Genomic DNA, 12,021 nt, shown 5'->3' with positions numbered 1-12,021 from the left:
GAGCTACACTTTCAGGTCGTTTGTTCTCCTGTGATGGGCATGTGCAAATCCTATTGTGAAAATACGTCTCTAAGACAGAATAAAGCCTTTAGCTTTATGATGTCATAGAAGTTTAATTCTATTCACTTTTTTTAAAAAAAAAGGTTTTATTTATTTATTTGACAGAGAGATAGCACAAGCAGAGCAGCAGGCAAAGGGAGAGAGAGAAGCAGGCTCTCTGCTGAGCAGGGAGTCTGATGCGGGGTTGGACCCCAGGACCCTGGAATCAGGACCCGAGCCGAAGGCAGCCGCTTAACCAACTGAGCCGCCCAGGCGCCCCTCTATTCACGTTTTTGCCTGCATTCCAACCTCACAAAAGGTTGAATCCAGAGGACTAAGTTTCTTTAAAATCCCACACGCTTTATTAGCACCATCTGTAACAACAGAGTTTTGCTGTAACGTTGACGTGAGTTCCCAAAACATCGCGCGCGCTAGCATGCGTTGGGAGACTGCACTCTGAAACTTGGTTGGTGACATAGAGAAAGATGGCTCGGAATCCAATAACAACAATAGTGGCACTGCGTTACATGTGTTCGATGGTTAGGAAACACGTAAATGTTACAATAAATGGTGCTCTTTACCTTACAGAAGTTTGCTTGTGGAAGTGGGCATCGAAGGGTGCACGCAGCTTTTGATTTTGGGTGAAGTAGTGGAAAGAGGGTGATCTGAACTTGGACAGACAGTTGTTCCATCACGCATGGATGAGCAGGCAGTGTTCGAGACGTGTGCACGTGCTTTGGTGTTTCCCCAGCATGGCTTGGTTGTGTGGGGTGAGGTTTTCTGCATTCATTCCTTTTTTTATGGATGAAATCACACACAATCAAAGTTTGTCATGTGTTCAAATTGTTTCTCTTTATAGCAACCGTGGTGGAACAAATCTGTGCTTTCAAAACAAGCATTATAGAAGAACTGACTGTATTTAAAATATCGAAATGTTACCCAATTCCAGAATTTTCCACTAATCTCCCCGCCTCTTCCTCCTCCTCTTTTTTTTTTCTTACAAGGATGTCATACATCCTGCTTTTCTTTTAAGATTTTATTTACGTGTTTATTTGTCAGAGAGAGAGAGAGAGCACACAAGCAGGCAGAGTGGCAGGCAGAGGCAGAGAGAGAACCAGGCTCCCCCGGAGCAAGGAGCCTGACATGGGACTCGATTCCAGGACCCTGGGATCATGACCTGAGTCGGAGGCAGAGGCTTAACTGACTGAGCCACCCAGGCGTCCCTCCTCCTCCTCCTTTTTAAGTTTTTTTTTTTTTTTTCTTTTTAAAGGCTAGTCAAGGGAAGCAGCAAGAGCGGACAGGAACTAAGAAATCTGTAACTGGCTGTAATTGATTAATTGTAAATTAATCTCTTATTTAATGTTTTCGTTGAATGCACCCAAAAAGATGGTTTCATGAATAATGTGTATGATATAATCTGGAGTTTCAGACACTAGAATAAAAAAGTGATTACAGACTTTTAATGGATACCAAAAAAAAGAAGTTCTGCATGGGGATCTAGGAATTCTTTATAAACTTGACCCATATTGGGCATAGAGATTACTTTAAAAAAAATTATGATTCGCTTGATGTTGGAGACAAAGAGGAAATCGATAAGAATTTAGACTACCATATTTTGGGCCAAACACAACTTCAAAATTTACCATGAAATTAAAAGCTATTTCTTTTCCTTTTCTTTTTTTAAGGTTTTATTTATTTATTTGACAGAGAGCACAAGCAGGGGGGCGTGAGTGGAAGGCAGATGGAGAGGGAGAAGCAGGCTTCCTGCAGGGCTCAATCCCAGGACCCTGATATCATGACCTGAGCCACCCAGGCACCCCTGTGTATACACTTTTTTGCACTAAAAGTTATTTTTAAGTTTAAGGTCATTAAGCAATATGATAAGTTTAGTTTTAGCAAATACATTTCTGATTTTATAGGAAGTTTGGATTTTCATGATAGTGGATTATAAAACAGTCCCTTTCCCTTTGATTTATTTAACTTTACCTGGGAGCATACTACAGAGGAGGAAAACCTTTGAGTTTCTCACATTTTGATGCCATTTTATTTATTTATTTATTAGGTTTATTTTATTTTATTTTATTTTTAAATATTTTATTTATTTATTTGACAGACAGAGATCACAAGTAGGCAGAGAGGCAGGCAGAGAGAGAGGAGGAAGCAGGCTCCCTGCTGAGCAGAGAGCCTGATGCAGGGCTCAATTCCAGGACCCTGGGATCATGACCTGAGCTGAAGGCAGAGGCTTTAACCCACTGAGCCACCCAGGCGCCCCATGTTTATTTATTTTTAAAGATTTTATTTATTCATTTATCAGAGAGAGACCACAAGCAGGCAGAGGGGGAAGCAGGCTCCCCACTGAGCAGAGCGCCCAATGCGGGGCTCGATCCCAGGACCCTGAGATCATGACCTGAGCTGAAGGCAGAGACTTAACCCACTGAGCCACCCAGGTGCCCCTATTTTATTTTAATATTTTATTTATTTTTTAAAAAAGATTTATTTATTTATTTGAGCGAGTGTGAGCTGGGGAGGGAGCGGAGAGAAAGAATCTCAAGCAGACTCCCCACTGAGTGTGGAGCCCTACTCCGGGCTCGATCCCTCAACCCTGAGATCTTGATCTGAGCAGAAATCAGGAGTTGGATGCTTAACCACTTAACTGACTGAACCCCCAGGCACCCCTAAAGATTTTATTTTTAGGAAATCTCTACACCCGGGTGGCTCAGCCAGTTAAGCATCTGCCTTTGGCTCAGGTCATGATCTTATGGTCCTGGGATCGAGCCCCACGTAGGGCTCCCTGCTCAGTGGGGAGCCTGCTTCTCCCTCTGCCTGCAGCTCCCCCTGCTTGTGCTCTCTCTCTGTCAAATAAATAAGTAAAATCTTTAAAAAAATAAAACTAAAAATGAAAGTAATGTCTACACCCAATGTGGGGCTCAAAGTCACAGCCCTGAGATCAAGCGTTGCATGGTCCACTGACTAAGCCAGCCAGGTCCCCTCAATGCCATTGTAAAAGTTCCTTCCACCTGGGGCGCCTGGGTGGCTCAGTGGGTTAAAACCTCTGCCTTCAGCTCGGGTCATGATCCCAGGGTCCTGGAATCGAGCCCCGCGTGGGGCTCTCTGCTTGGCAGGGAGCCTGCTTCCCTTCCTCTCTCTCTGCCTGCCGCTCTGCCTACTTGTGATCTCTGTCTGTCAAATAAATAAATAAAATCTTTAAAAAAAAAAAGTTCCTTCCACCATATATTATATGATGATAAACAATGGATATCAGTCTTCAGATATGCGGTGATATATGAATCTTGGCTGAAGGCTTTTTTTTTTTTTTTAAGATTTTTATTTATTTATTGGGGTGCCTGGGTGGCTCAGTGGGTTAAAGCCTCTGCCTTCGGCTCAGGTCATGATCCCACAGTCCTGGGATCGAGCCCCGCATCGGGCTCTCTGCTCTGGAGGGAGCCAGACTGGGGACTCGATCTGAGGACCCTGAGATCATGAACAGAGCTGAAGGCAGACGCTTAGCTGACTGAGCCACCCAGGTGCCCCCGGAGATTTATTTTCTTTCTTTACCTGAGAAATTGCTCTGTCTTACCACAAGCAGAATTTCCAAATTATTATTTACCTCTCATCACCTTCAGTTTGTTATCAATTAACTAAAAGCAAAAATCCTTGAAATCATATGAGTAGGTTAGAAAAGGAAAAGTAGGGGGGAAAAATTCCTAAAAATAAATCCTCCTCCTCATTGACTTGGAAGCATAAATATGTCTTGTGAATGCAAATGCTGAAACCAAACAATTTTCTCCACAACATTTCAAGTCTCTGGAAGGTTCCACGATCAGCAAGAGCACAATTTTATTCCAAGATAAGTTGTAGCCCATTTATTTGATGAAATAATTGGCAGTAACATGAAAATCACATATTCCGGTTCTTTTCTTCAAAAGATTGTGTTTACTTGAGTGTTCGTTGAGTTGGCAGCTACAAGATGCCTGGTGTCTCTGAGTTAGAAACAGACCAGCTGCTCAGCAGGACAGCTTTTCCTGGCTTGAGCTTACCAGAAATGTCTCTCTGGGGAGTCCTAAAGAAGACACCCGTAAACAACACACAGAAAAACATCGTTTCAGTAAAAAATGAAAGTCATTTCCAACGACGGCGGCTTCTTGCCTGCCTGGATGCTTACAGAGGGGATGATGCCAAATGTAGTTCAGGGAAAGGGACCCCACAAGGGGTCAGAGCAATTTGGTCATAGCACGTCAGTCTCAGGTCGACTGTCAGATATTAGTGGAAATCGAAGAAATGGATGGAATGCCTCTCCTTTTGGCGCTGCTCTCCAAATATTATTTCTGGAGACAAAAATCTATGGTAAGCGTCGGGCAGCTCCGAAGGACGAGGGAGGCAGCTATCAACAGAGTGGAGTGCGTGGGTGGAGCTCACGGCCGGTGTGCGGTCCTGGCTGTGGGTTCCGCTGTCGTTTTGCTGGAGGTGCTGGAGAGGGTGGCAGCTGGGAGTGAGAGGGGGGGAAAAAACCCGAAAGATTTTTCTTTACTATGAATTTCTGATTGTTTAGGAAGGTGTGTGCTTTGGTCAAAAGATTTCCTGCCGGGGCGCCTGGGTGGCTCAGTGGTTAAGCCCCTGCCTTCGGCTCAGGTCATGATCTCAGGGTCGTGGGATCCAGCCCGGGCTCTCTGCTCAGCAGGGAGCCTGCTTCCCCCTCCCCCTCTGCCTGTTTCTCTGCCTACTTGTGATCTCTTGCTGTCGAATAAATAAATAAAATCTTAAAAAAAAAAAAAAAAAAGGTTTCCTGCCAGTTTTGACGTTGGTGGTTCTAGTGTGATTCTTTGATGGGATGTTACATTAGTTTCAGGTGTACGACACAGTGATTGGACAGTCACCGCCGGTCCTATTACAACACTGTTAAGTCCGCTCCCTATGCTGTGCTTTTCATCCCCAAGACTTACTCTTTTTTTTTTTTTTTTTAAAGATTTTATTTATTTATTTGACAGAGAAAGCACAAGCAGGGGGAGCAGCAGACAGAGAGGTAGAAGCAGGCTCCTTGCTGAGCAGGGAGCCCTACGTGGGGCTCGATCCTAGGACCCCAAGATCATTCATTACCTGAGCCAAAGGCAAACGCTTGAAGCCTGAACCACCCAGGCGTCCCCGTTCCTCTGCTTTTTAGAAAGATTTTATCCTTTCTTTGAGAGAGAGAGAGCGCACATGTTTGCAGGTGGGGGCAGGGTGGGGGACAGGCAGAGGGAGGGAGAGAGAATCTCAAGCAGACTCCCTGCTGAGCAAGGGGTCCAATTCGGGGCTGAATGCCTGAGATCAGGACCTGAGCTGAAATTGGGAATCAGACGCTGAGCCAGCTGAGCGCCCCCAGGAGCTGTACCCACTCCTCCATGGGCGGACAGTCAGCAGCTTCCCTATCTTGGCTGTTGTAAATAATGCTACAAGACATGTAGGGGTGTGTATAGCTCTTTAGTGTTTTCATTTTCTTTCATAAACCCCCCAGAAGTGCAATTACTGGGTCATACAGTATTTCTATTTTTAATTTCTGGTGGACTCCATACTGTTTCTGCAGTGGCTGGACCCTCTCCGATCTGGTCTTTAATGAGATGTCTGCTTTGACAACTGTCCTACATTCAGGACATCCGCAGGCTTGTCCTCCCGTAACAGGACTCCTCTGATGGCAGTAAGGGAAGAGCTATGATTAGGGCTTTTCACAGTTACAACATTTATAAGGTGTCTCTCGGGCGTGAGCACTCGAACATAGAATAAATTCAGTGCTCTACGTGAAGGTTGTTTCCCATGTAATGCTTTCAGAAGGTTTTCCCCATGGTAAATTTCCTAATGTTCAAATGGGATTTTGTAAACATGGAGGGATGTCCTACATTCATGGTATTCAGAGCTTTCCCCTAGTTTGGATTCTCTGATGGAAAGTAAGAGATTATCTTTTTTTTTTTCTTTTAAATTAACATATAATACATTATTTGTTTCAGGGGTACAGGTCTGTGATTCGTCAGTCTTACACAATTCATAGCGCTCACCACAGCACATACCCTCCCTGATGTCCATCACTCAGCAACCTCATCTCTCCCTCCCCCCAACCCCTCCAGCAACCCTCAGTTTGTTTCCTGAGATTAAGAGTCTCTTATGGTTTGTCTCCCTCTCTGGTTTTGTCTTGTTTCATTTTTTCCCTCCCTTCCCCTATGATCCTCTGTGTTGTTTCTCAAATTCCTCATATGAGTGAGATCATATGATAATTATCTTTCTCTGATTGACTTATTTTGCTTAGCAAATATACCCTCTAGTTCCATCCACGTCGTTGCAAGATTTTTTTGATGGCTGCATAATATTCCATTGTAGATAAACACACTACACCTTTATCCATTCAAGAGATGATCTTGTAGACCATCCCTCATATTTAGCACACAGATAGCCTCTCTCCGTATAAATTCTCTGTGTAAGGGACGACTTAGGGTTGAGGCATTCCCTTAATTCTTTTTTTTTTTTTTAAGATTTTATTTATTTGTGTGAGAGCAGGGGGAGGGCCAGAGGGAAAAGGAGAGAGAGAATCTCAAGCAGATCCCCCAATGAGCACAGAGCCTGACCGAGAGATCTCGACCTGAGCTGAAATCAGGAGTGGGACTCTTAATTGACCGAGCCAGCCAGGTGCCCCCATTCCCAAATTCTTACACTTGTTTTAGGATCATACATCCCAGTATGATTTGTCTGATAACGCATGAGAGATGAGCTTTGGCTGAAAGCATTCTCTCATCCTTTATATTCAGAAGGATCCTTGCTCGTTTGAATCTTGTGACGTTGAATAAGGTGTGTACTTTACTTGAATGATTTCTGCATATTTTGCACTGAAAAGATTTTTCTGCAGACCAGATTTTCTGATGTTGAATAAAATATGAAGACAAGTATTTTCCACATTCGTTACAATCATAGGATTTGGTAATTTGCTAGAACAGCTCACAGAAACTCAGGGAAACCTTTACTTATGTTTACTGGTTTATTTTATTTTATTTTTTATATTTTAAGATTTTATTTATTCGACAGGCAGAGATCACAAGTAGGCAGAGAGGCAGGCAGAGAGAGAGGGGGAAGTAGGCTCCCTGCCAAGCAGAGAGCCCGACGTGGGGCTTGATCCCAGGACCCTGAGATCATGACCTGAGCCGAAGGCAGAGCTTAACCCAATGAGCCACCCAGGCGCCCCCATTTACTGGTTTATTATGACGAACGCAACTCAGGAGCAACCAAATGGAAGACATCGATGATGGGGCAAGGTATGGAGATGGGGCGTAGAGCTTCCATGCCCTCTCTGGGTGTGCTGCCCTCCCAGCACCTCAGTGTTGGGGATCTCTGAACCCCTTTGTTCAGGGTTTTTATGGAGGCCTCACGGATTGACTGAGTCATCGGCCATTGGTGATTAAGTCTCCTCCCCAGAGGTCTGGGGGTGAAGCTGAAAATTCCAACCCTCTCATCACATGACTGGTTCTTCTGGCGACCAGGAGCCTCCTTAGGGGCTTTCCAAAAGTCACCTCATTAACGTAAACCCTGGGGTTATTATGAATAACAAAAGACCCTCTTTTCAACTTTATAGCTCATAGAATGCAAATATTATAACAAAGGATGTGACTATGGCTCTTAACTCTTAGGAAATTACAAGGGTTTTAGGAGCTCCAGCCAGGAGCTGGGAATGAAGCCCAAATATTTCCAATTATCTCCCAATATACCTCAGACACCATTTGTATTCAACTTCGTATTGTTGCGTCTGGCCAAGAGGCCAGCCAGAGCAATGACACTGTGGACAGACCTGTCACCGGGACGCTGAGGGCAGGGGAGGTAAAGGCCACCATAAGAAGTGTGCAGATGCTCCATTCTGGGGCCGGACCCATCCAGGGGAAGTGGTAGGCACAAACCTTGGAAATGAGGCTAAATTCAGTTTCCAAATCAACAATCAAATTAACCTCTGTCTACTTGTGATCTCTCTCTGTCAAATAAATAAATAAATGGGATCTTAAAAAAAATTAATGATTTTGTACTTTTTAAAAAAAGATTGTATTTATTTATTTGACAGAGATCACAGGTAGGCAGAGAGACAGGCAGAGAGAGAGGAGGAAGCAGGCTCCCCGCTGAGCAGAGAGCCTGAAGCGGGACTTGATCCCAGAACCCTGGGATCATGACCTGAGCCAAAGGCAGAGGCTTTAACCCACTGAGCCACCCAGTGTGGAGGCCAAGAAAAACAGGGCTGTACCCACCTCGAGTCTAGCCCTGACATAAGTACAGCCATCTTGGCAAAGCAAAAGCTGGCACCTTGCACCCCCTCTCCACCTGCTCCCCTCCTCTTGGTAGTATGTGTGACATTCCTCAGCCACCCCTGGCTGCCCTAAAAGAAAAACAAATAGTTAACTTACTGAGATCACAATCCTGCAAGACAGGAGTCTCCCTTGGTTTACAAATGTCCTAGAGATCTACAAACAAAGAAGCTATCTAACAATAGCACAATTTCCAGAGGCAAATAACTCAGTTCCTCAAGCCCTAAATAAAGTTAAATTTCTTCTAAACCCAAATCTCACTAACAAGGACGCTTGATAACAAGAATGTGACATTCCACCAGGAAACTCCCAATTGTCTTCATGCTAGTGCCTCATTAAAGGGAAAAACGGCCTTGGCTTGATAGTAACCAGGCCTTCAATATCCTGACAGTCTTCTTTACCCTGATAGCCCTTCTGAACACCCCCTTTGTCCTCACCCACTGCCAAGTCCACCCCTATTCTGCCTTTAAAAACTCTGACTGTAATCTGGCTCAGGGTCCAAGTCCCTACTCCGCTGCGTCGGGTGTCTTGAGTTCAAGCAGAGCTGAGCAGAGACCCCGACACGGGGCTCGATCCCAGAACCCTGGGATCACAGCCTGAGCCGAAGGCAGAGGCTTTAACCCACTGAGCCACCCAGGCGCCCCATTCCATTTATATATTGATGTAATTATAGATAAGTTTGGGTTTCAATCTACCTTCTTGCTATTTGTTTTCTACTTGTCTCACCAGATTTGTTTCTTTTTCTCTCCTTGCTTGTCCCCTTTTAGAAACAAACCAAATGTCTATCATTAAAGGACTAGTTGAATGCATTATAGTACCTCCAAACGATGGAGTATATGCAGATGTAGAAAGAAGAACTACCCCTGTGATCACGAGGAGATATCTGTCTGTCTGTCTATCTTTCTCAGTTGGACACTTAACCGAATGAGGCACCTAGGTGCCCCAGGATATATTTTTATGTGGAAGAAGTGGTAAGACATGTATATATGTTACAGTTTGTTGGGAAAAGGGTGGGGGGGAATATAAATATATATGCACACATTTCCTTATATTAAAAAATGGAAGAGTAAATCAAAAACTTTTTAAATGGTTGGCTTTTTGGGAGGAGCTGACACTCCCTAGTACCCAGATTGTGCTCTCTAAATACCAGCTCCCACTAAAAGGAAGCAGGGCTTCTTGAAAAATGGTTAAATCCAGGTTTGGGACAGGAAGTGTGCAAGATGAACCTGGTATCACTTCAGAAAACAAACAAGTATCAAAGATAACCAGTTATGTTAAAGTGTTCAGGAACCCAGCTATAAAGACTTTATGGGGACAGCCTATAAAGGTCCAAGGTGGGACAATTTGAACATCAATGACCACACTCACCGTAATACATTTGAAACATAGTTTAAATGCATGAACTCAATGACACTTAGCAAGCAAACAACTAAATAATCAAAAACCTCATTGGTCTCCTTGGGAGTATCCTAGGGAATGAACCATCCCCCAGGGAAGCCCAATAGTTGATGGGAAGTTTCCTTTTATAGGGATAATCCAATGTATACATGAAGGAATTACAGATTATAGAATATTACTGTTGTGCAACTCCTAATGAATTAATGGATCTGGGTATTGATGACCAATGGGTGCTTACATCATAAGAAGAAAAATCCAGACATCTGCGCTTTCCGACAGAACACAAACCCTCTGTGAAGTATTTTTGTGGGAAAAAAAAAAATTGAATGGGATCAAGCCTCCTGTTAGCATTTTTTTTTTTTTTGAAATACATGAAAGCAGAACATTAAAATATCTACCCAGTTAACAAGCAAAATCAGGAGTGTAGGCAACATTACAGGACAAAAGACCCAGTTTCTCGGAGAAATATATGGAAAGAAATGGAAGAGAAACGTCAGGGGGATTTATAGATTGAAAAAGCGACTTAACTGACATACCAGTTAAGTTCAAAGTGTAGAACTTACTTGGGTCCTGACTCAAACTGTGAAAAACACAAAGGAATTTACATCAGGGGGGAAAATCTCAACAATTCACTTGATAATATTAGGACTTTCTATTTATTTATAGTAGGCTCTAGGACCAAGGTGGGGCTTGGATTTAGGGCCAGATCAAGAGTTCTATTCTCTACCTCTGAGCCAGCCAGGCGCCCCAGGACTTACTTTTTTTTTTTTTTTTTTAAGATTTTATTTATTTATTTGACAGAGATCACAAGTAGGCAGAGAGAGAGAGAGAGAGGAGGAGGAAGCAGGCTCCCTGCCGAGCAGAGAGCCCCATGTGGGACTCCATCCCAGGACCCTAGGATCATGACCTGAGCGGAAGGCAGGGGCTTAACTCACTGAGCCACCCAGGCGCCCAGGACTTAATAAAAAAAAATTTTTTTTAAGGCAATACAGATCCGGCGCTGTGTTTAAAAAGAGCCCTCTTTAGAAATGCAAAGTGAAGTGTTCAGAGATCGATAATATGATGTTGATATGTGCTTCCACGTGACGGGGGTGACTGTGTCGGCGGTGGACATGTGCAGCCTATAGATCGGAAGGGATAGGGTGACAGTGGAAGCTGGTGGACAAGAACGAGGGTTCACGGGGAGACCAGTGAGAAGGCAGCGGCATTCTTGGAGGGAGATGATGGTAGCTGCTATAACGGCAGCCAACGCAGATACTTGAAGAAACCGCGTCAACAAGTCCCTCTGTCCCTGAAAGCTCAGCTTCCTAAAGCAGCTCACTTGGAGCCGGCCTGGTGTGCCCTTGAAGGGGCTTGCGGACACCTTCCCAGCACGCAGCTCCCAACCCCGCTCCCACCGCCGCTTCTCCTCCTCTCCAGGAGAGGGCGCTCAGGTGCGCTCAGATAGGCAGGAGCCGAGCCACTATGACGGGGAGGTGCGCATGCGCCGCGGAGGCTGCGGACCACACTTCCCAGGAACGCTGGCGTGTCTTGCCCCGCCCAGTGCCCTAGAGCCCCTTTGAAGCCGGGCGGCGGGCTTGTTCCTGGATCCCCTCTGCGCTCCCGAGGCTTATCTCAGGGAAGGGCCGCTCTTGCGCCGAAGGCCGTTTGGAACTAGTTTTAGATCCGAGCCCCTCCCGCAAGAGGGGAGCTTGGTCCTTTGACTGTCACTTCTCCCTCGGACGGCAGGCCGTCCCCGGGGGCGGGCGAGGAGGACCCACCCCGCCGCACGGGTGGACTTGGAGCCCCTTGAGGCCCGTCGAGAAAGCTGGACACCGGGGAGGAATACGGAGTTTCAAAGAGGACTCACTTCCGAGAAGCGACGCTCCCCGCGGTCTTGTTTGAGTGCTCGAGCGCCGTTCGAGGAGAGATGCCCGAGATCCGCGGTGGTTGGGAACCAAACGGGAGCTTGAACCCACGTTCCCGTAAACAAGACTGGAGAAGGGGTACACGAGCACTGGCGACTCCGGAAAAGGAAGACCCCGCTCTTGGAGCCGCATAGATAAACTTCTCAACTGCCATTCCCCGCCTGCGGGGTGCCTGCAAGGATTTAGGACCGCGGGGCACAGGCGCACCGGCGCAGCGTGGCCGACAGAGGGCACCATTACTCGCCCAGCGCTCTCCCCGCTGGTTGCTTGCTTCTTCCCAACTAGGGTGCTGCCTTCCTAACCCGGACTCCTGGCGTTGTGCCTCCGTTGCCCTCTCCTTTCACGCTTCGGAGCTCTCCCTAACTGACCGTTGC

Source organism: Enhydra lutris, unplaced genomic scaffold (assembly GCF_002288905.1).
Source record: "Enhydra lutris kenyoni isolate GAN:26980312 unplaced genomic scaffold, ASM228890v2 scaffoldscaffold109, whole genome shotgun sequence".
NCBI classification, from domain to species: Eukaryota; Metazoa; Chordata; class Mammalia; order Carnivora; family Mustelidae; genus Enhydra; species Enhydra lutris.
The sequence above is the reverse complement of the archived record's forward strand: the minus strand, read 5'-3'. Positions refer to the sequence as shown.